Source organism: Dendropsophus ebraccatus, unplaced genomic scaffold (genome assembly GCF_027789765.1).
Source record: "Dendropsophus ebraccatus isolate aDenEbr1 unplaced genomic scaffold, aDenEbr1.pat pat_scaffold_572_ctg1, whole genome shotgun sequence".
NCBI lineage: Eukaryota > Metazoa > Chordata > Amphibia > Anura > Hylidae > Dendropsophus > Dendropsophus ebraccatus.
This window is the reverse complement of record NW_027210171.1, coordinates 8756-34615: the sequence shown is the minus strand read 5'-3', so window position 1 is coordinate 34615 and position 25860 is coordinate 8756. Positions and strand designations below refer to the sequence as shown.

Sequence of the window (25860 nt, the reverse complement as noted above, 5' to 3'; positions counted from 1 at the left end):
AGCTGGGGGACCCCCTGCCCTTACCCCAACCTGCTCAAGGGGGGCTCTCTCCGGCCTCCTCGTCCCACTGGTCCACAGGATCCTCTTGGGGAAGCTCACCCCCGCATACCACGGCGGCTGTAACCCACACGGTTGCCCTCATCCACGCACCGGCCACTGCTGTCTCACCTCACGGCCGAATATTGTCACCTAGGAGGCTGCCGGACGTACCTTCTTCCCTGGAGGGCACCCCCCTATTTTCAGGGTATGCTCCCAATCTGCTACCTCTGGGGTCCCTGACTTGCCATTTCCACTGACTGCCAGCCGCCCCTCAGTACTGGATGACAATAGGCCGGTGTCCCTGGCGGATCTCAGGGCTCTTACCCAGTCCCTTCCTACTAAAACCGACATTTCCACTCTGGCCAAGCAACTACTAGATGAATGTAAACATGAATTTGCGCAATTTCATGCTGAACTCACAACGGTCTCATCTAAAGTAGATGTATTGGAAACTGCGCAGGAGACTACCTCCACAACTCTGCTAGCCCTTCAACACGATGTGCAATCACATTCTGATCAGCTGTTTGTCCTGCAACAACACATAGACGATATTGAAAACCGCAACAGGCGCAATAATCTCAGGATCCGCGGCCTCCCAGAATCTGTGCCTTCCTCTGATCTACTTGCGGTGCTGTCCACCATCTTTAATGACCTCCTGGAGCAGCCACCTAATACGCACATCGAGATAGACAGAGCGCATAGGGCACTACAGCCCCCTAGCCGAGACAACCAGAGACCCAGGGATGTCATCTGCCGCGTCCACTTTTACTCTACTAAAGAGCCCGGCGCCGACGCAATGTCACCTACAGAGGAGTGCATCTGCTTATCCTACAGGACCTCTCCCGACATACCTTGGCCCAAAGGGCCACTCTCCGCCCGGTGTTGGACATCCTACGTGACCGTAATATCCCCTTCCGCTGGGGATTCCCCTTCGCCCTCATTGTGCGCTTGAATGGTCGGTCCCTCACCCTGCGCGCGCCAGAAGACATCCCGGGATTTCGACGAGATTTAAACATCACCAACATCTCCATACCTGATTGGCCCTCGCTACTGACCTCCTCCAGGAGCACCAAAAGGCCTTTCTCGCCCCGATCTCCCAACTCGACGCCCGTGGGGCCCCGATCCTCCAGGCGAGATGGCCCCCGACCTGCCCCGGCTTCTCCCTCGCACTCCCCAGCCCACGCTGGCTCCCGAGCCCGCCTTCCCTGAGCCATGGACAGCATCTCGTCTCTAGCCCTGTAGCTACCCCCGTTATTGTTTAATCAGTTTCTATGATTTTCAGCCGAGTTATGCCTGTAATTTGTTTGCATTTCATCATCTGGGTCTGGGAGGGAGCCTTAGGTCTATGCCTTTACATGCTTAGCTGTCTCTTCCCCCCAATAGATGGGAAACCCAGCCTGGACATTTCCGGGCCTGGTAGTACTCAGTTTGAGGTTCTTAGAGTATACGCTGCAGTTTTGCCTTTACTGCTGTTGTTGTCTTTGTGTGCTCCCCTGTTTGTCTGTGTCTCCCCCACCCTGATTTTCTCTGTCTCATTTCATATCCCAGTCCCGGACATTCCCTGGAGGTCTTCGGCGGTGCCTACCTACATCTTTCCTGAATGGCGGATTTACATGTAGCAACCTACAACGCGAGGGGATTGAACACGCCCCGGAAAAGATCGCAGGTTCTCCACCATTTCCACCGCCGGAAGGTACATATACTCTGCTTACAGGAGACGCACTTTAAAACAGGCCATGCACCCACGATCCGCGACAGACACTGTACACAATGGTTCTTCGCCAATAACCCTGATTCTAGAACCAAGGGTGTGGCCCTAGCTATACACAAGTCCCTGCCATGTCAAATACTATCCTGCACGACGGACCCAGCGGCACGATACCTAATACTTACCCTCTCCATTAGTGGCCATATCTTTACCATAATTAACACTTATGCCCCGAACCAAGACCAAATTGCTTTCCTCATGAACCTAATTGATCTATCCCTCCCCTTAGTCAGGGGGACCGTGCTCTTCTGCGGAGACCTTAATCTCACATTAGACCCGTCCTTGGACAATTCCAAAGGCCGCTCTAATTTTTCGTACCCAGCGATTAAAAAAGTCAAAAAAGCCCTGCTCCAACTACAACTTTATGATGCCTGGCGCTTGATGCATTCTGCGAACCGAGATTATACCTCTTTTTCTAATTCACATGGGACATACAGCCGTATTGACCATATCCTCATCCAACATAGTGCATTGCCGTGGTTGGCGACTGCCTCCATAGGCAACATACTATGGTCGTATCACGCCCCTGTCTTTTGCTCCCTTACCCTACCGTTCCTATCGAAGACTGCGGGGTCCTGGCGTTTAAATGAGTCTTTGCTTCTGGATACAGTATGTTTAGCTGATCTGAAGCAAACTATAACGCATTTATTCAATGGGAGGCGCTTAAATGTGTGCTCCGGGGAGTGCTTATAAAGCACGGCTCCAGGCTTAAAAAAGCGAAGGCCATCTCCCTGCAAAAGGCACTTGCCAAGGTTTCTTCCCTGGAGCTGGCCCATAAGCGTGCCCTGTCCCTACCTATATTACGGGACTTGCAAGTTGCCCGCTCGGAGGTTAAGCGCCTCCTTGAAGCGTCCTGGGGTCAACTTCTCCAAACTTGCCGTAGTAAATTTTATGAATACGGCAATAAGTGTGGGCGCATGTTGGCCAGAGCCTTGAAGAATCGGATGGCACAAATGCACATCGGTTGCATCAGGAATTCCGCACACCAACTCACGCATCATAGTTCGGAAATAGCATCCACCTTCCACGCATATTATTCCTCCCTATATCGCCTTCCGACCACTCGGGTCACGACTCCTGGGCCCTTCTCTCCTCCACCCCTCACAACGCATCTCCCCGCTGAGGTCATGGGAGACTTGGAGGAACCGTTTGCTGCGCATGAACTCGCCTATGTGATTTCACAGTTACCCGGAGGGAAGAGCCCAGGACCGGATGGCCTGACTGCTCAGTTCTATAAAGCCCTCTTGGAATTCCTCTCCCCTATGCTGCTCCTGGCCTTTAACTCTATCTCGGATTCTGTCCCTTTCCCGCCCCATGCTACCACCGCACATATCACTCTTATCCCAAAACCGGGCAAGGACCCCCAGCTCTGTGGCAGCTATCGCCCAATTTCCCTGCTGAACGTGGACTTAAAAATTTATTCTAAGCTACTGGCCAATAGGTTAAATGCCCACTTACCCTCCCTCATCCATCTTGACCAAGTGGGCTTTGTGCCAGGGCGGGAGGCCCGCGATAACACCCTCAAAACTCTGGATATTATCCACTATGCGCGAACGCGCCACATTCCTCTAATGATCCTTTCCCTAGATGCCGAAAAGGCTTTCGATAGGATTTCGTGGCCCTCCCTGACACAAACCCTTTAACAGGTTGGAATCGGCCCCCTTTCCTTACTAAAATACTGGTTTTATACCAGAACCCCTTGGCTCAATTGAAGGTGAATGGGATGTTCTCAGCCCCCTTCTCCATTTTTAATGGCACCAGGCAAGGATGCCCTTTATCCCCCCTCCTGTACGCCTTAATCATGGAGAATTTATTAGCCTCGATTCGTTCCAACCCAGATATCACGGGTATCCGCATCGGGAACCGGGAGTATAAATGCTCAGCCTTTGCGGATGACCTTCTTGTCTATGTTACTAATCCGCATGTAGCCCTCCCCGCCCTGATGGCTCGGTTGGAACAGTTTGGAACCTGGTCCAACTTTAAAATCAATCTCTCCAAATCTGAAGCCCTGAACGTGTCCCCGGACCCCACATTGGTTAGTACCATTCAATCCAACTTCTTATTTGCATGGCCTACGTCTGGCATCACATACCTGGGTATCCGCATCCCCCCCACTCTTTCCCAACTGTTTGAGGTAAATTTCCTCCCCTTGCTGGCCCGCTTTACCAAGGATCTTGACACCTGGAACAAGAAAGAATTCTCTTGGTTCGGGAGAATCAATATCTTGAAAATGACTTTAATGCCTCGGCTTCTGTATTTGCTGCAGACCATCCCCATCCACATCCCCATTTCCTTCTGGAAACGAGTGCAACGCTGCTTCACCTCTTTCGTGTGGTCCAGGGGTCGTCCCAGGATTAGGCGAGAGACCTTGTCTCGCTCTAAGGCTGCGGGCGGGGTTGGTCTGCCAGATTGCCGCTTATACTACCTGGCCTGTGTACATGCTCGTATATTGGACATGGTCCATCATTCTAATTCTAAGTTATGGGTTCAACCAGCGCAGGCACAGTGCCCCAGGCCCCTCTCCACCCTCCCTTGGACCTGGTCACCCTCCCTGCGAGATGACACCGCCTTGTCCTACGTTACTCGACATACGTTAGCCTCCCTACACTTGGCAGGCAAATCCCACCCCCTGCTCCGGAAACACGGACCGTTGACCCCCATAACACACAACCCACAGTTTGCATCGGGACTTTTCTCATCTTTCTTAGGGCTCCCAGCCGACAAGGTCCTCCGTTTCCATCAGGTACTTAAACAAGGCGCCCTATTACCCCTGTCAGCGATCCTGGATACGACCCCACCTACCGTAAAGCACTCGTTTGAATATGCTCAATTGCAACATTTTTACTCCACTACTAAATGTATGCACACTTTGCACCAGGAACTGACAGATTTCGAACATCTATACGTGTCCCCTCCCTGTCCTCCACACATCATCTCTGTGGTATACCAACAGTTACTGTCCTCAGGTTCTCGGCACTTACCGTCTTTCTGCTCGGCCTGGGAGACAGAGTTGGGGACCATGTCGCACGTATGGTATACGTGCCCGCGGCTACGGGGATACTGGTCGACTATCCTACGCACCATACACAATGTCATAGGTGTCCTTATCCCCAACACCCCAAAAGCAGTGCTGTTATATATGTTTCCCACTGCCCAATCCCGTTTCAAGAAGTCCTTAGCTAGACATCTCCTGCAGGCAGCGAAGACAGTGCTACCCCAACGGTGGAGATCCACGGAGCCCCCAACATTAGATGATTGGTTCGCTGAAATTGCCCAAATACATGATATGGAGAATCTTATTGCGGTCACCCCAACAGCTGTAAAGAAGTACACAGCCACCTGGAGCCCGTGGTTGCTCTTTCGTTCCACCGATTCTTATAGAACCGTGGCTGTTTGAACAATCCTGCTCTTTTCAACATGGGAGCTGTCCTCCCCTCGCGTGGTCCATTCTCATCGCCCTACTGGTAGGCACGGCCGAAATGTTTAACATAATGAATGTCATTATAAACGCAAGTTATTCAGCTAACAACATCCCCTCCCCCCCCCCCCAGTGTCTGTGTCTTCTTGTCCTTGTCTTTTTGTGTCACTATGTCTAATTTCTCATGACAAAGTTTTTCTTTTTAAGTTATTGCTAAATTCATGCAATTATCACCTTGTAGCCAGGTTTTATGGCCCTGTCAGGTACCAACTATACTTGTTTGGCTATTCGCCTTGATTTATACTGCTTGCATATTGCCTTGTTATTGTGTTTCTACGTGGTTTATGTCTTAAACGGGACTCAACGTCCTTTGTTTGTTGTTCTTATTGAAAATAAAATAAAACTTTAAATTAAAAAAAAACAAAAAAACTGAAGCAGTAGACTTTTTAAAAATTTATATTTGTATCATTCTCAAAACTTTTAACCATAACTGTACATGTACATTACACACATACAGCTCATCTACATGTACATTACACATATACAGCTTAGCTACGTGTACATTACACATATACAGCTCAGCTACATGTACATTACACATATACAGCTTAGCTACGTGTACATTACTCATATACAGCTCAGCTACATGTACATTACACATGTACAGCTCAGCTACATGTACATTACACACGTACAGCTCAGCTACATGTACATTACATATATACAGCTCAGCTACATGTACATTACACACATATAGCTCAGCTACATGTACATTACACATATACAGCTCAGCTACATGTACATTACACACATACAGCTCTACTGTGTACACATACAGCTCCGCTACATGTACACTAACTTTATTGTAGGAAAAACTTCCATAAAATACAGCATGTGAACAGGTACATGTAAGCTAGACGCGTTTCGGCTGTAACCTCCCTTTATCACAGCTAAATGAATAATAGACATACAACTAAAACAACAGAAGAAACACCCTCTCACCACATGGTATCCAGTCAGGTTCACACATCAGATGACTAATTAATAAGCAAGGTTCGAACCAGACTTGGGAGTGGGGAAGGGGAAAAGACAAGCAACCTGCACAATGCTGATTAAGGTGCGTTTACACGAAATGATAATTGGCCCGATCGTACGATTAACTATGTCAGAGTAACGATTTTTTTTTCATAACGATCAGCGTTTAGACGATACGATATAGCGTACGGAAAATCGTTTTGCGATCGCTTAAGCCTATCTCACACATTGGTTAAATCGGCGAACGACTGTTCACACGGAACGATCTGCGAATTTTTTGCGAACGACGAACAACGGTTTGATGACATGTTGAAAGATCAAAATGAACGATTTCTCGTTCGTAGTTTTATCGTTCGCTGCGTTTACACGTACGATTATCGTTCGAATTCTATCAATATCGCGCAAATTCGCACTATAATCGTTACGTGTAAACGCACCATTAGCAATTACAATTGTAGAGCAAAATTCACATGAAGAGAGAACTGACGTCCTAAGGATGAAAAAGTGGTGCACTAAAAGTATCAGCATAGGTTTTTAAAAAACTATTCATAGATATAAAGAAGATCTGAAGTTTAAACCTGCTGGAAAGCGTGTATTTAGTTTAAGAATCCAGAACGCTTCTCTAGTGAGGAGCTTCTGCTTCCAGTCACCGCCTCTTACATTTTTGGTTACTTTTTCTAAACCCATAAAAGTGAAAAATGTTACATCTCCTTCATGGTGATCAATAAAGTGCTTAGCTGCACCAGATGATTTTACATTCTTGGCTCTTATGTCACGTACACTCACCGGCCACTTTATTAGGTACACCATGCTAGTAACGGGTTGGACCCCCTTTTGCCTTCAGAACTGCCTCAATTCTTGGTGGCATAGATACAAGAAGGTGCTGGAAGCTTCCTCAGAGATTTTGGTCCATATTGACATGATGGCATCACACAGTTGCGGCAGATTTGTCGGCTGCACATCCATGATGCGAATCTCCCGTTCCACCACATCCCAAAGATGCTCTATTGGATTGAGATCTGGTGACTGTGGAGGCCATTTGAGTACAGTGAACTCATTGTCATGTTCAAGAAACCAGTCTGAGATGATTCTAGCTTTATGACATGGCGCATTATCCTGCTGAAAGTAGCCATCAGATGTTGGGTACATTGTGGTCATAAAGGGATGGACATGGTCAGCAATAATACTCAGGTAGGCTGTGGTGTTGCAACGATGCTCAATTGGTACCAAGGGGCCCAAAGAGTGCCAAGAAAATATTCCCCACACCATGACACCACCACCAGCCTGAACCGTTGATACAAGGCAGGATGGATCCATGCTTTCATGTTGTTGATGCCAAATTCTGACCCTACCATCCGAATGTCGCAGCAGAAATCGAGACTCATCAGACCAGGCAACGTTTTTCCAATCTTCTACTGTCCAATTTCGATGAGCTTGTGCAAATTGTAGCCTCAGTTTCCTGTTCTTAGCTGAAAGGAGTGGCCCCCGGTGTGGTCTTCTGCTGCTGTAGCCCATCTGCCTCAAAGTTGGAGGTACTGTGCATTCAGAGATGCTCTTCTGCCTACCTTGGTTGTAACGGTTGGCTATTTGAGTCACTGTTGCCTTTCTATCAGCTCGAACCAGTCTGCCCATTCTCCTCTGGCATCAACAAGGCATTTCCGCCCACAGAACTGCCGCTCACTGGATGTTTTTTCTTTTTCGGACCATTTTCTGTAAACCCTAGAGATGGTTGTGCGTGAAAATCCCAGTAGATCAGCAGTTTCTGAAATACTCAGACCAGCCCTTCTGGCACCAACAACCATGCCACGTTCAAAGGCCCTCAAATCCCCTTTCTTCCCCATACTGATGCTCGGTTTGAACTGCAGGAGATTGTCTTGACCATGTCTACATGCCTAAATTCACTGAGTTGCCGCCATGTGATTGGCTGATTAGAAATTAAGTTGTAACGTGCAGTTGGACAGGTTTACCTAATAAAGTGGCCGGTGAGTGTAGGTGCTCTGCTATGCGGGTTTTAATTTTCCGGCGCTGCATCCTATGTACATAAGGTTACAAGAGGAACACTGAATGGCATAAACTGCATGGTGTGAATCACAGTTAATAAATGACTGGATATTGTGGGACTTGTTGTTAGTACCTATAAATGTTTTTGTCTTGTGCGCAAACTTGCACACATTTTGTTGCACACAGTTGTATGTTCATTATTCATTTAGCAGTGATAAAGGCTGAAACGCGTCTAGCTTACACGTACCTGTTCACATGCTATATTTTATGGAAGTTTTTTTTCTATAATAAAGTTAGTATTTTTTTTTAAGGACTTTTTTTTTTGCTGGAACATTTTTTCATTTGTGGATTTGTTGCTGCGGACTGTTCCCCGCTAAGTTCCTACTGCAATTTTTGTCCCAACACGATAAATATGGGCAAGGTAGAGTGTCTTTCCAGCAGCAATTATATTTCAGCATAATTATGGTGCATGCGGTTTTAGCTACATGTACATTACACACATACAGCTCAGCTACATGTACATTACACACATACAGCTCAGCTACATGTAAATTACACATATACAGCTCAGCTACATGTACATTACACATATACAGCTCAGCTACATGTACATTACACATATACAGCTCAGCTACATGTACATTACAAATATATAGCTCTACTGTGTACACATACAGCTCAGCTACATGTACATTACACATATACAGCTCAGCTACATGTACATTACACACATACAGCTCAGCTACATGTACATTACACATATACAGCTCTACTGTGTACACATATACAGCTCAGCTACATGTACATTACACACATACAGCTCAGCTACATGTACATTACACACATACAGCTCAGCTACATGTACATTACACACATACAGCTCAGCTACATGTACATTACACACATACAGCTCAGCTACATGTACATTACACATATACAGCTCAGCTACATGCACATTACACACACACAGCTCAGCTACATGTACATTACACACATACAGCTCAGCTATATGTACATTACATACATACAGCTCAGCTACATGTACATTACACATATACAGCTCAGCTACATGTACATTACACACATACAGCTCAGCTACATGTACATTACACATATATACAGCTCAGCTACATGTACATTACACATATACAGCTCAGCTACATGTACATTACACACATACAGCTCAGCTACATGTACATTACACACAGGGCTCTGCTGCAGGCATATATAACACACACATACACAGCTCTGCTCCACGCACATCACACACACAGCTCTGCTGCACACACATCACTTCAGCTCATCCAGCACAGCAGAGTCCTGCATACACTGAGCAGCAGCCCCTGATCATGTGACTCCTCCTCCATGTGACTGATCACATGACTGTGACATCATGGCAGGTCCTGGAAGCGCTCCTCCCACACATGAGGCTGGTCACATGGGCATGACATCATCAAAGGTCCTCAAGACCTACCTCTGGCAACTACATTCTAGCCTCCACCCTTCCAGGTAAGAGTTTTAAAGTGTTTAGGGGAGAGGGCACTATGGATGGGGGGATAGTAAGGGGGAGCAGTGTGGAGGACATAGGATAACCACTTTAACCCTTTGAGGACCAGGCCCAAAATGACCCAGTGGACCGCGCAATCTTAGTGTTTCCTTTTTCCCTCCTCCCCATCTAAGAGCTCCAGCACTCTCAGTTTTCTATCTACAAGGCCATGTAAGGGCTTATTTGTTACAGGAATAGTTGTACTTTGTAATGGCGTCTTTCATTCTACCATAACATGTATGATGGAATCCCAAATATATTATTTATGAAGATATAAATTGGTGAAATCATAAAAAAGAATGCAATATGGTAACGTTTGGGGGGTTCCTGTGTCTACGTAATGCACTATATGGTAACAGCGACATGATACTATTATTCTATAGGTCAGTCTGAACACAACCATATGCAGGTTACACAGATTCTCTAATGTTATATATATATTTTTATGAAATCCTTTTTTGCAATTATTAATAAAATGGGCCTATTGTGACGCTTATAACGGTTTTATTTTTTCACCTATGGGGCTGTATGGGGTGTAATTTTTTCCGCCATGAGCTCTAGTTTTTATTAATACCATATTTGTGAAGATCGGACGTTTTGATCACTTTTTATTTTTTTCATATATCTATATAATAAAAATCAAAGTCTGTCTGTCTGTCCCAAATAGACTTCCAAACGCCTGAACCGTTTGACCCCAAATTTGACACACAGATACATTGGGTGCCCGGGAAGGTTATTGCGAAGGTCCCGTCCCCCCAGATGTACAGGAGGGGAGGGGGAGGGGGAAGAGCGGCGCCCCATAGAGATGAATGGGAAAATCTCCTCACTGCACACACAGGTGATATAATTAGCTGCAGCAGACACGGCAGTTGGAGCCTTAGCAACCAATAGGATTACTGCTTTCATTTTCACAGGGAGCAATGGTTGCTAGGGAAGCTGCCTCACAACATCCACAGTAATAACTGGTAGATCCCCTACTCCATCATACAGTACATGTATACACAGGACCCCCTACTCCATCTATACAGTACATGTATATACAGGGCCCCCTACTCCATCTATACAGTACATGTATATACAGGACCCCCTACTCCATCTATACAGTACATGTATATACAGGACCCCCTACTCCATCTATACAGAACATGTATATACAGGACCCCCTACTCCATCTATACAGTACATGTATATACAGGGCCCCCTACTCCATCTATACAGTACATGTATATACAGGACCCCATACTCCATCTATACTGTACATGTATATACAGGACCCCCTACTCCATCTATACAGTACATGTATATACAGAACCCCCTACTCCATCCATACAGTACATGTATATACAGGGCCCCCTTTTCCATCTATACAGTACATGTATATACAGGACCCCCTACTCCATCTATACAGTACATGTATATACAGGGCCACCTACTCCATCTATACAGTACATGTATATACAGGGCCCCCCTACTCCATCTATACAGTACATGTATATACAGGACCCCCTACTCCAACTATACAGTACATGTATACAGGACCCCCTACTCCATCTATACAGTACATGTATATACAGGGCACTACAGGTATAGCAAACTGTGACTAGGTAACACTGCCACACCAGACCTGATCAATACCGCCATACTGTGACTGGGTAACACTGTCATACCAGACCTGACCAATACCACCATACTGTGACTGAATGACACTGCCACACCAGACCTGACCAATACCGCCATACTGTGACTGGATAACACCGCCATACCAGACCTGACCAATACCACCAAACTGTGACTGGGTAACACCGCCACACCAGACCTGACCAATACCGCCATACTGTGACTGGATAACACCATCATATCAGACCTGCCCAATACCGCCATACTGTGACTGGATAACACCACTATACCAGACCTGACCAATACCACCTTACTGTGACGGGATAACACTGTCATAACACACTTGACCAATACCACCATACTATGACTGGATAACACTGCCACACCAGACCTGACCAATACCGCCATACTGTGACTGGATAACACTGCCACACCAGACCTGACCAATACCGCAATACTGTGCTAGGTAACACTGTCATACCAGACCTGACCAATACCGCCATACTGTGACTGGATAACACTGCCATACCACACCTGACCAATACCGCCATGCTGTGACTGGATAACACCACTATACCAGACCTGACCAATACCACCACACTGTGACTGGAGAACACCGCCACACCAGACCTGACCAATACCGCCATACTGTGACTGGATAACACTGCCATACCAGACATGACCAATACCGACACACTGTGACTGAATAACACTGCCAGACCTTACCAATACCGCCATACTGTGACTGGATAACACCGCCATACCAGACATGACCAATACCGACACACTGTGACTGAATAACACTGCCATACCAGACCTGACCAATACCGCCATACTGTGACTGGATAACACCGCTATACAAGACCTGACCAAAGATTTTTTGGCAAGTCTGAACGGGAGGGTACTGCCCCTCTGCAAGGTGCTACCCTACGCACCAGGGTGCCTAATGGTAAATACGACCCTGCAAGTATACAGGACACTACAGGTATACAGGACCCCAAAACTATACACTAAAAGTGCATGGGACCTCCACCAACTATATACTACAGGTATACAGGACCCCGAACTTTACACTACAGGTATAAAGGACCCAAAACTATACACTAAAGGTATACAGGACCTCCACCAACTATATACTTCAGGTATACAGGACCTCCACCAACTATATACTTCAGGTATACAGGATCCCAAACTATACACTACAGGTATACAGGACCCCAAAACTATACACTACAGGTATACAGGATCTTTGACAACTATATACTACAGGTATATAGGACCCCAAACTATACACTACAGGTATACAGGACCCCAAAACTATACACTACAGGTATACAGGACCTACACCAACTCTATACTACAGGTATACAGGACCTACACCAACTCTATACTACAGGTATACAGGACCTACACCAACTCTATACTACAGGTATACAGCACCTCCACCAACTCTATACTACAGTTATACAGGACCCTCAAAGTATGCACTACAGGTATACAGGACCCCCGAACTATATACTACAGGAATACAAGACCTCCACCAATTATACACTACAGGTATCCAGCACCAACTATATACTACAGGTATACAGGACTCCCGAACTATACAGTACAGGTATACAGGACCTTCACCAACTGTACACTGCAGGTATACAGGACCTCCCTCAACTATACACTACAGGTATACAGCCCCCCCCAACTACACACTACAGGTATACAGGACCCCCCCAACTATACACTATAGGTATACAGCCCCCCCAACTATGCACTACAGATATGCGAGACCCCTAAAAACTATACATTGTGGGTATACAGAACCCCTCCAACTATGCACTACAGGTATACACTAATTCCACTGATTAACAAATCTAATTAGCACACTGACACTTTATACTTGCAGCGCCGGGTACATTTTCTAGTATATATATATATATATATATATATATATATATATATATAATAAAATGTAACAAAAAAAAAAAATTGGTAATTGGTTTATGCCGTTCGCCGTTAGTGATGACGATTGTTATATTTTAATAGATCGGACAATTACGCACGCTACAGTATATTATATGTTTATTTATTTTTATATGTTTTATTTATATAATGGGAAAGGGGGTGATTTTAACTTTTATTGGGGGAGGGGCTTTGGGGTAGTGTAATAATGGTTTTTACTTTTTTTATTTACACACTTTAAGTCCCTTTGAGGGATTGTTACATTCATTTATTACATTACACAGATCGCCGATCGGACCGCACAGAGGAAGGTGAGAGACCTCCGGCGGTCCGTTACAACGATCAGGACCCCCACAGTCACACTGCGTTAGGTGACAGGGAACTCTTCCTGTCACTTACACTTAAACGCCGCAATCGCTGATTTAGTAATAAAACAGGAAACCTCTTGGCCAATCTGCAGGGGGCTCAAACCCTTTCAACCCATTATAAAACATTTTTTTACCCGAAGCAAATAATTGACTGGCTGGGCAGGTACAATACTGACCTTTATATCAGCACTACTTCTCCCTCTCCAAACCCCAATACAATTCTCAATAAAGTTACACCTCCCTGTATAACGCCAGAACAACTCAACTTCTCTACCACCGTTAAGGAAACCATTGCGTCTCTTAAAAACTCTGAGGCACCTGGGCCTGACCGCTACACGAGTACATTTTATAAGCTCCTCATGGTCATGTATAAGGGTGCTCTTGGGCCTTAATAAAATGTATTAAAAAAAAAACAAACAAACCATGGCCACTTTCTTCCAGAGACAGCATCACTCTGGTCTCCAGGCTGGGTGCGGTTTTTTAAACTTGGCTAAAAGTGACTGTATCACCAGGCCCAGGCAGAAGCACTGGAGGCGGCCGACCCACCCTTATTGGTAAAAACCCCAGCCACTCCATGACGTGACTCCATTAGTATCAATGAAACCCTATCCTAGAGGGGCGGGGGTTTCTTTCCACTAAGGGTGGGTCGACCGCCTCCAGTGCTTCTGTCTGGACCCGGTGGTACAGTCACTTTAATAGCAAACCACAGTGGAACTGGAGACAAGAGTCGTGCTGTCTCTATAAGAAAGAAAGTGGCCATGTTTTTCTAACACTGGATAACCCCTTTAAAGAGGACCTGTCACCCCCGTGCCGGGGTGACAGGCTCCCGACCCCTGTTAGATCCCCCTATACTTACGTGATCCCGCCAGGTCCCGCTTCCTGAGCCGGCCGGGTCCCGGAGATTTCAGTGCCTGAAGCCCGGCGCGCGTGCTGAGAGATAAGTCCGATGCCCATAGAGAATGACGGAGCATCGGACTCCCCATTCATTCTCTATGGGCATCTGACTCTGCTGTCAGCGCGCGCGCCGGGCTTCGGGCGCTGAAATCGGCGGGATCACGTAAGTATAGGGGGATCTAACAGGGGGTCGGGAGCCTGTCACCCGGCACGGGGGGTGACAGGTGTCCTTTAATAGTAGGAACACAGTGACCTTAGGAAGGTTGGGTTGGCGGCCAGGTTGACCTCTTGCACCAGGGCCCCCCCAACCCCCCCCCCCCCCCCCCCCCCCCCCCCCCCGTCCCTGCGGTGCTGAGTTGTGAGGATAAAGTTTTCTTTCTATGACGCATCACAAGAGCTCAAACATCTTTGTACATTCATAACGTTTTTCTTTCTATCGCTGTGCCGGGTTTGTTGTACTTTTTACTCCCATTCTTTATTATACATTGTATCCTCTACTTTCTATTCATCTCTACAGGATCCTCTGCTGATATCTTCTATATAAGAGACCAACCCATCAACCATGGAGAGAGACAGAGACAAGATGGCCGAGAGGATAATAACCCTCACCCTACACATACTCTTCCTGCTTACTGGGGAGGTGAGGGATTCTGGGAGTGATGTCATCATGACATCATTCTTATCTATGGAATAACAGATGGATAGGACTGGAGAGGTGAGGGATTCTGGGAGTGATGTCATCATGACATCATTCTTATCTATGGAATAACAGATGGATAGGACTGGAGAGGTGAGGGATTCTGGGAGTGATGTCATCATGACATCATTCTTATCTATGGAATAACAGATGGATAGGACTGGAGAGGTGAGGGATTCTGGGAATGGATGGAGTGATAGTAATGTGTCTCTCCATACGCAGGATTACACAGTAGTGAAGAAGTCCTCTAGTGGGCGCTGTGGGGCCCCTAGGTGTGAAGGATGGGGAAGAACCCTGAGCCCAATCCCGGGGCCCCTGATACATGAGGACATGGAGGAAGAGAAGATCCTAGAAGTCACCAACAAGATGGTGGAGCTGCTGAGTGGAGAGGTGAGACTGTGGCTGCTGGGAATGCTGGGACATTATACAGTAACACCACTGGAGGGGTGGGGGGGATGACTGTGTGATCATTGTGTGTGTCAGGTTCCTATAAGGTGTCAGGACGTGGCGGTCTATTTCTCCATGGAGGAGTGGGAGTATGTAGAAGGACACAAGGATCAGTACAAGGATGTGATGCTGGAGGATCAGCAGCCCCTCCCATCAGCAGGTAATAGACAGGACTATATACACACCTCCTCTCTGTATTATCTGGATGGAAAGAATGAATTCAGTCTCTGTATGTGTTCCCTCCAGTCAGATCCAGTAAGAGAACAGCACCAGAGAGATGTCCCCGTCCTCTTCTCCCACAGGATCAGGTAGATGGAGATGTTCCCTATGATCTGTACATCCCACCTGACTTCTCCGACTGTCTGATGACTTCTACAATATTTCTCTCACATCTTATGAATCAGGGAGAAGATGTGAACAATATTAATGCTCCAGAGACAGATGTGAGCGGTAATGAGCAGTACAAGGAGGAAATTACTATCGGGGAGCATCTGAATCATAAAATGGCTATGGACATAGTAGTAAAAGAAGAAGAAGACACAGATGACAGCAGTGATGAGCAGTATAAGGGAGACATTCCTATGGGGAAACATCTAAACTCTATGAATGCCATAGACATAAGGGTAAAAGAAGAAGAGACAGATGACAGCAGTGATGAGCAGTATAAGGAGGACATCACTACAGGTAACCGCCCAGGTGAGTAGTGACCACTAAATGCAGAGAACAGTCACACATTCTCCTCAGTCACCGGCTGTAACTATTCTGTGTGGAATATTATAAGCTCTGTGTCCTGTCAGTTTTCCAGCTATATTATCATTCTGCCTAAATTTTAATATACATCACAGTCCCGGCGGTACCTGTTGTGAAAATTAAAAAAAAAAAAAAACAGGGGTTGTGATCACTAGCAGCTATGTAATATACTCACTTTATTTATTTATTTTTTATTCCATCTTTAAATCAGCGTTATACATTTGGTGAGCTCCTTTTTCCCTTCGTGACGATATTTGGTCTTTTCTCTGTTAAAAAAAAAAAGAGACAAAACACAGATAGTCCCGGCGCTCACAGACATGGCTCGGTAATGACGAGTGCTTGTTACTAGGGTTAAGAATTCATAAGTGATCGAATTCACAACCCCTCATGACCTTTGACCATTATACTTAGTTTAGATGCAGGAAAGGCCTCTGACAAGACCTCATGGCCCTGTATTCCCACCACTATTCAGCGTAGACGGTTTGGCCCTATATTCTCCCAATATATTATAACTTATACAGAAACTGACGGCAACTCCAGATCAACAGACTTCACGGTGCGTTTACACACAAAGAGAGACAGATTTTTGAAGCCAAAGGCATGAATAGACTATAAATAGAGAAAAGGCCATAAAGGAAAGACTGAGATTTCTCCTCTTTTCAAATCTATTCTTGGCTTTGGCTTCCAAAACCTTGCAGATAAATCTCTGTGTAAACGCACCATAATACTTTGCCCTTCGACATCTTCACAGGAATGACACAAGGTTGCCCCCTCTCCTCCTACCATCTGCACTGAACAGACATGGAGGGTAGATGGATCATTTTGTCACAGCTATATTCAAATTTTAAAATCCATGGTGAATGCACCCCCCCCCCCTTATGTCCCTTTATGAAGTGTTGCCAATGCTGGGCCCTCAGACATTGTCTTGGTGTCACCACGTGTTGCAGCTTCTTCTGATTGCAGAATATACCCAGAAACTACAGGAGGATCTCCAGACGGTTCAGTCACTACTGGGATCAGTAGACTCAATAATCAATCTAAAAAAAAAAATCTGATTTAACCCCGTCTCAACAAAAAGTATTCCTGTGAATATTGGTGGACTCAAAATTACAGATGTGTTTTCGCTCAGCAGACAAAAAGGGAAACTAGTTCTTAGAATCAGGAAAAAGAAGCGCAAGATACGGGAGGCGATATCGATCCTTGGATCTTCCTGCATACTTCCTGCATACCAGCGGTGTCCTGGAGCCAAGAGCATTCCAGATGCCTCCAAAAACGACTTGGGGCGTAAACACACTCTAACACCCTTGGTGAGAATATCTCGAAAGTAGTGGCTTCAGACCAACAACTTAATCAAAGTAGTTTCTGCAATCTACACCACAAAATATAGTGTACACAGATGCCAGCAAATTAGGGTGGAGAGCCCAGATGGGATCTCAAATATTTCAGGGAACATGGCCTCCCACATGACAAACATGTCTTTCCAACTACCAAGAGCTAAAGACCATGCAGATGTTATTTCTTCATGCCAAGCATACATTAAAGAATGCACACGTTCACGTGTTATCGGACAACATGTCAGCTGTATCCCATCTAAGGCGACAGGGCAGCTCCAAAGGTGACGCATTGCAGTCCCTATCGGATAAGATTTTCATCTGGGCAGAAGAAAACATCAGATCTCTGTCTGTTACCCACCTCAGGGGAACAATGAATATTCAAGCGGACTTCCTCAGCAGGAACATCATAGATACAGGCAAGTGGTCTCTGAAGAACGCCATTTTTAATCAGGCCACCTCTCACTTGGAGTCCCTGAGATAGACCCGTTCACTACCAGGAACACCGGAAAGTGGACATCTTTTTTTTCACTAATCCGTAGCTCTAGGACCAACCTTGGTCCTTTCACCCAGCCAAAGGTCCTACAGGAGATCCTAACAGAAAGGACCACTGTAATACTAATTGTCCCTTATTGGCCCAAGAGGAGTTGGTTTGGTCTTCTTCAAAGTTAGCGAATAGACCATCCGCTACATCTCCCTCTTCTACAGGACCTTCATCAGGGTTCGGTATACCATCCAAACCCAGCTCATCTTCTTTCTGCCTGGGTCCTCAAAAGTCCATCCTTAAGAATAGCGGACTTTCAGATGTGGTGATTTCCACGCTGATAAAAAGCAGGAAACCAGTCACAGCAAAGATATATTTGAAGTTGTGGAAAGGTTTTTTTTTTGTGCCTGGTGTGATTCTCCACCTCAGATGCCATCACCACCCAACATGCCTCAAATTCTGGACTTCTTGCAGGCAGGTTTAGTTAAAGGTCTTAAACCTGCTATCCTTAAAATTCAAACTTCTGCTCTATCCGCTATGCATGATACCAACCTAGCCGACCATCGTTGGATCAAGAGATTTATAAAAAGGCATCAAAAATTAATCCTACCCTATAAAATATTTATCCGCATTTAAATGTAGTCTTGGAACGTATTTCTAGATCTCCTTTGAGACTACGCTCCTTTAAGACTGCTTTCTTAGTTGCCATCTCCTCAGTAAGGCGGATACGTGAGCTCCAGGCTCTAACCATAGCCTGTCCCTACTGTGTTATCCAAGATAGGATAATCCTGAATACAGATCTAACCTAACTTCCTACCTAAGGTGGTTTCAGATTACCACCGATCACAAGACATCGTTCTTCCATCTTTTTGTGAAAATCCAAAAAATGATCTGGTAGAAAAGTTCCATACCCTGGATGTCCAAATGTTCTTCAAGCTGTGGTCCCTCACTAAGGTAAATGTTGGCATTGTTCTATGGTGGCGTCGTGGAGCTCATCACAGCAAGCTGACATTTACAGAAAAGACAATGAGCATCAAAGAGAAAATATAGGAAAGCCTCAGTTTTCATATTTACAACGTGAAAAATGTTTTACTCACAAAAAATATCTTATAGGGGAGAGGGCATTTTCATGTTCAGACTGTGGAAGAATTTTTACTCAAATCATCTCTTGTTCATCATCAGAAAACTCACACAGGGGAGAAGCCATTTTCATGTTCGGAATGTGGGAACTGTTTTACTATAAAATCTTCACCATCAAAGATTTCACACAATGGAGAAGCCTTTTTCATATTCAGAATGTGGAAAATGTTTTACTGTAAAATCAAATCTTGTGAGCATCAAAGATTTCATACAGGAGATCAGCCATTTTCATGTTCAGAATGTGGAAAATGTTTTACTCTGAAATCAAATCTGTTAAACACCAAAGAATTCACACAAAAGAGAAGCCATTTTCATGTTTAGATTGTGGAAAATGTTTTACTGAAAAATCAAATCTCTTTTAAACATCAAATAATTCACACGGAAGAGAAGCCATTTTCATGTTCAAAATGTGAGAAATGTTTTACTTGTAAATCAAATTTCACAAAAGAAAGTAGCCAGTCCATGTTCAGAAAGAGGGGCTTGTTTTTCTAAGAAATCATGTATTTTTAAAAAAAATCTGATAATATATTTAAAACATCAAAGTCACACAGATGACAAGCCATTTTTACGTTCAGATCGTGGCAAATGTTTTACTGAAAAATCAAATCTTGTTTAACATCGAAGAATTCACACAGAAGAGAAGCCATTTTAATATTCATAGTGTGGGAAATGTTTTTACTCAAGCCGAACAGCCAAACCTATAGCAGCTGCAGTACTGGGTTTATTACAGAAGGACCAATGTGGTAATGCATGTTCATGCAAGTGTCAAAAGTTGGAAAAATCACAATTTAAAAAAGTAAAATTTTCAATTTCTGCCATAGACAGCAGTAGACATCTGCGGATCAGCGGCGTAACATCAATTTTCTCCCAGGAAAGCAGTGGATATTGGTAATTGAGAAGCGTAAAGTGACACTATCTCCCAAGGACAGCAGTGGACATCGGTGGGCCAGCCGCATTAAATTAAGTTTTCTTCTAGGGACAGCAATGGCCGTTGGTGGATCAGCTGTGTATACTCACCTCTTCTCTATGACATCATTGGACGCCGGTGGATCAGCGTTGTAAAATGGCGCTTTCTCCCAGAAAAGCAGTAGACAGCGCTAGCACATGGACTCTCTTCGACCCAGAAGGACTTAGCACAGACACAGTAGATGGCAGCAGAAGCACTTGTTGAGGAGCGACTAGCACAGACAGGATCTGTAGCGGGAATCACTTTTTTTTTTAAATAACGCTCCCAATGAATTTTCACACATCCTTTTTTTTTTTTAAATATTAAGTAAAATTATTATACTACGACTATTGAGCTGAATGGGCTTCCTGATATGATCTGCAGTGAACGGACATGGAGGGTAGATGCCACAGCTGGATTAAAATTTGAAATCCATGTTGCATCCCCCCTTATGTGCCCCTAAGTATCCAGATATGTCTGTAGCGCCCCCGGGGTTGAAGTTGGTGACAGTGCTCGGCCCTCAGACACTATTGAGGTGTCACCACGTGTTACTGCTCTCTGGGGAGGGATGGTAAGATGTGGTGCACCCCAATGGGTAATAAGTCCAGACAGTCAGGGTTCACAGGAAACAGCGGTTTCTTCTTCGTCTCTGTGCGGTCTAGCAGAGTCTCTTCACTCCTTGGTCTCTGCAGAATAGCAGGTGACTGACTGACTCTTCCCTTTTATACTGTTTGGGAGAAAATTAGAACTTTCTAGTGGGCGGGGTGGAGTGGAGAAGCACGGCCTTAACAGATACAATGTTTCAACTTTACATAGAAACATAGAAGATTGTCGGCAGAAAAAAAACCACTAGGTCCATCTAGTCGGCCCTTTTAGTATTTCCTTTCTTATTATCTTAGGATAGATGTATGTTTATCCCAGGCATGTTTAAATTCTGTTATTGTGGATTTACCAACCACCTCTGCTGGAAGTTTGTTTTAAGTATCTACTACTCTTTCAGTAAAATAATATTTTTTCACGTTGCTTCTGATCTTTCCCCCAATTAACCTCTCACTGTGTCCTCTTGTTCTTGAGCTCAGTTTTTTACTAAAACACTTCCCTCTTGAACCTTATTTAGTCCTGTAACATACTTAAAGGTTTCCGTCATGTCCCCCCTTTCCCTTCTTTCCTCCAGACTATACAGATTCAAATCCTTAAGGCCCCCTTCACACGTCCGGAAAAACCACCCGGATTTCCGTCCGGATTTACGGACGCATAGACTTTCATTGGACACGGACACCCTTCCGTAATTTTCCGGAAGGGTGTCCGTTCCGGAAAATAGGACCGGATTTTTTAGAACATCAGGAAAGCGTCCAGAGTTCCACTCACCTTCCGCCTCTGCCCCGTCGTCCTGCTGCCTCTTCGTCCGCATCCTTGTCTGCAGGTACCCCCCGCGGCCACTCGCGGCACCCCCACACCCCCCCCCCCGCGGCCACTCGCGGCACCCCCGCACCCCCCGCGGCCACTCGACGCTGACAGGCCATGATGGGAGTTCTACTTCTGCAGCCTGTGGCCATCGAGGTTGTAGAAGTACAACTCCCACCATGCCCCTGCTGACAAGTCATGATGGGAGTTGTACTTCTACAACCTGGATGGCCACAGGCTGCAGAAGTACAACTTCATCATGACCTGTCAGCCAAGCATGATGGGAGATGTAATTCTGCAAGCTGTGACCATCCAGTTTGCAGAAATACATGTCCTATTTTCTCATCAGTAAATCCTGAAGGTTTTTCCTGATGGTTTCCTGAAGGTAAAAACGGATTACTGTCAGGAAATCCTGATACTTTCCTGATGACATTTAAGGCCTCCTGATCTGGATTTCCTGACAGTAAAAACTGACACGGATGTGTGAATGGGGCCTAAGTCTTTCCTGATATGGTTTATGCCTCACACCCTCCACCATTTATGTAGCGCGTCTTTGGACCCGTTCTATTTTATCAATGTCCTTTTTTAGATGAGGTTTCCAGAACTGGACACAGTATTCCAGATGTGGCCTCACCAGAGCTCTATACAGCGGGATCACAATCTCCCTCTTCCTACTGGTTATACCTCTAGCTATACACCCCAGCATACGATTTGCTTTCCCACCGCCTGGTTGCACTGGTGACTCATTTTAAGGCTGTCCGATATCATTACCCCTAAATCCTTCTCTTCTGAAGTCTTTTCCAACACAGAACTGCCGATGTGATACTCTGATAGAGGATTCCTCCTCCCCAAGTGCATTATTTTACATTTGGAAACGTTAAACTTTTCAATTTGCACAGTTTGGACCACTTATCTAGCCAAGCTAAATTGTTTTTCCATATTACTGACACCTCCAGGAATATCAACCCTTTATGGGGTTGATGGGGAACTGTATCAAAAGCTTTGCTGAAGTCCAGATAGGCGATATCCACAGCACCACCTTCATCCAGCACTATTGTGGCATAATCAAAGAAATCAATGAGATTAGTCTGGCATTATCGGCCCCCAGTAAAGCCATGCTTTTTGGATCCATCAAAGTTGTTGATTCTTAGGCGATCCATTATCTTCTTTTTCGTCATTTTCACTACTACAGATGTCAGGCTCACTGGCCTGTAGTTACTGGGCTCTTCTCTACTCCCTTCTTGTGGATTGGTATAACATTGGCTGTTCTCCAATCATCGGGGACATCTCCTGTTAGCAGGGATTGGTTATACAAATCTGTCAGTGGGGCAGCAATCACAGCTTTATATCACACAATCACAACTTTAGTATGCCACAGACTTTGATTGAGTTTCCATACAGGTCTATGGGAATGACACAGCAGCTTCTTTCTAGACATAAACAACATTGAAAAGATCAGTGTCTGTTTTTCCCCTCCAAAACCTCAGCTCTGCACACCATCTCACAGCAACAGTGGGAAACTACCGGCTTCTAAGCTTCCTGTGTCATAGCTTGGCTTTATATAACCCTTCAGAGTATGGTGCAGGTACAGTGCAATTACAGTGAACATGACAAAAAGACCTTATATACCGAGTACAAGTGTGCACAACAAAACAACACAGTGCAAGTTATCCCCTGAAAGTACAATAAAGTGAGATAGTGATGGCCTTCCATTATAGTGAATGTCCGCAGGTGTCCATGATCACAGGTACCTTACTCCTGGGCGCTACATTTGTCCCCTGTATGTATATGTGTATATATACCCTCATACACACACACTGAGCCCTCCGAGCAGTATTAGGGTCCTTTTACACATACAGATAAATCGCTCATTTAGTGAACGACAAGTGATGATTTTTTGTTATAAACGAGAAGGTAAATCGCTATGAAACGTTTATAATGCGATCATTATTACCATAGTAAATGCAGTTGTATATATTCTGTGAATATCCGTAATTGCGGTCGTATCTATATACTGTGAGCGACGAGCGTTTACACTGAAAGACTGGAGAAGGATTAACAATGATTTTGAGGTAAGCCCGAAAGATACGATCGGCGACATACAAGCGAATATTTGTAGTAGTTGTGATCGTTGCCACATTTACACCAGAAGATTATTGATTAAATTTCTTTTTTTTTTTTTACGATAATCAGGCCGTGTAAAAGGCCCTTTAGATAAGATACCTCTCAGGTTGCAGGGGCTGCGGCTGCTTCCTGTTGGCTTGTACTCCACCCATGTCCTGCAAGTGTTATAAATAGAGATTTGGCTCCCATCTGCCCAGTTGTAGGCTTATTCAGCCCAGGAGAGGCCATTGCTAGTGTGAGAATGCTGGAGTAGGGACCATGTCTCTGAGGACACTTAATGTGGTGACACGGTGCACTCTGTAGGGTCAAATAGTTTGGCGAAGATCCTCATTTTGTAATATCTATAGAGCAGGTTTTTATCGTGTGTATACGGGGGGGGGGGGGGGGGGGGAGTAGTACAATAAGTGTTTGCACCTGTAGGTTACTGTTGCACTTTCTGTATTTCAGTTATTGATATGTAGGGGGTCAGTAGTCCTATTTTTTATTTGAGAAGAGTTTCCATTTCTTTTCCTACTAAGGACGTCATCTCCCCGGCCTCCAGCTTCTAGATTCTTCTCCCTGACACTTCCTGTGGATGGGAACAGATCTGATCATTCTTATTATGTTACATAAAAAAGAGTAACTTTCCATGTCTGCAATATGTTTAAGCTTCTATTACTGGGAAATAAGAGAAATGGTGTTTTCTCCTTTGCAGATGATTCTACCAGGAGCTCAGGGGGACATCAGATCTCCTCAGGGATCATATCAAACAAGATACATATGAGGAGCCGTCCACTATGCCAGATACACCCTCAGCCCCTCACAGCAATGTAGTCAAATCCAGTCTTCTTCACCATCAAAGAACTTACAAAGGGGAGGAGACATTTTCATGTTCAGAATGTGAAAAATGTTTTAACGTGAAATCACATCTTGTTGAACATAAGAGAATTCACACAGGGGTGAAGCCATTTTCATGTTCAGAATGTGGGAGATGTTTTACTTATAAATTAAATCTTGTTAAACATCAAAGATGTCACACAGACAAGAAGGCATTTTCATGTTCAGAATGTGGGAAATATTTTACTCTGACATCAAATCTTGTTAGCATCAAAGAATTCACACAGACGAGAAGCCATTTTCATGTTCAGAATGTGGGAAAGGTTTTACTTTAAAATCAAATCTTGTTATACATCAAAAAATTCACATAGACGAAAAAGGCATTTTCATGTTCAGAATGTGGGAAATGTTTTAATTATAAATCAAATCTTGTTCAACATCAAAGAATTCACACAGACGAGAAGCCATTTTCATGTTCAGAATGTGGGAAATGTTTTACTGAGAAATCAAGTCTTGTTGACCATCAAAGAATTCACACAGGGGCCACACCATTTACATGCTCAGAATGTGGGAAATGTTTTAATAAGAAATCAAATCTTCTTTGCCATCAAAGAATTCACACAGGGGTGAAGCCATTTTCATGTTTAGAATGTGGAAAATGTTTTATAGTGAAATCACGTCTTGTTGACCATCAAAGAATTCACACAGGGGAGAAGCCATTTTCATGTTCAGAATGTGGAAAAAGTTTTTCTCATAAATCAAATCTTGCTAAACATAAAAGAATTCACACAGACGAGAAGCCATTTTAATACTCGGGAGTGTGGAAAATGTTTTACTCAGAAATCAAATCTTGTTGTTGGGAGATAAGCAATTTCTCAGTAAAACAGACAACTATAGCAGCTTCAGTACTGGGACTGTTACAGAAGGACCAGCTTCAGTACTGGGACTGTTACAGAAGGACCAATGTGTTAATGCATGTTCTTGTAAAGTGTCAAAAGTTGGAAAAAATAAATCACAATTTAAAAAACAAACACAAACAAAAAAACAAGCTTTCAATTTCAGCCATAGACATTGGCATT

The 25860-nt window shown here is 44.7% G+C and overlaps 2 pseudogenes; both read left to right on the top strand.

Annotated features, from left to right (window-relative positions):
* Positions 1-19853, top strand: part of LOC138777492 (zinc finger protein 208-like) — an 81709-nt pseudogene extending 61856 nt beyond the window's left edge.
* Positions 19854-24706: 4853 nt separating this feature from the next.
* Positions 24707-25648, top strand: LOC138777491 (oocyte zinc finger protein XlCOF22-like; annotated as a pseudogene).
* Positions 25649-25860: the final 212 nt, after the last annotated feature.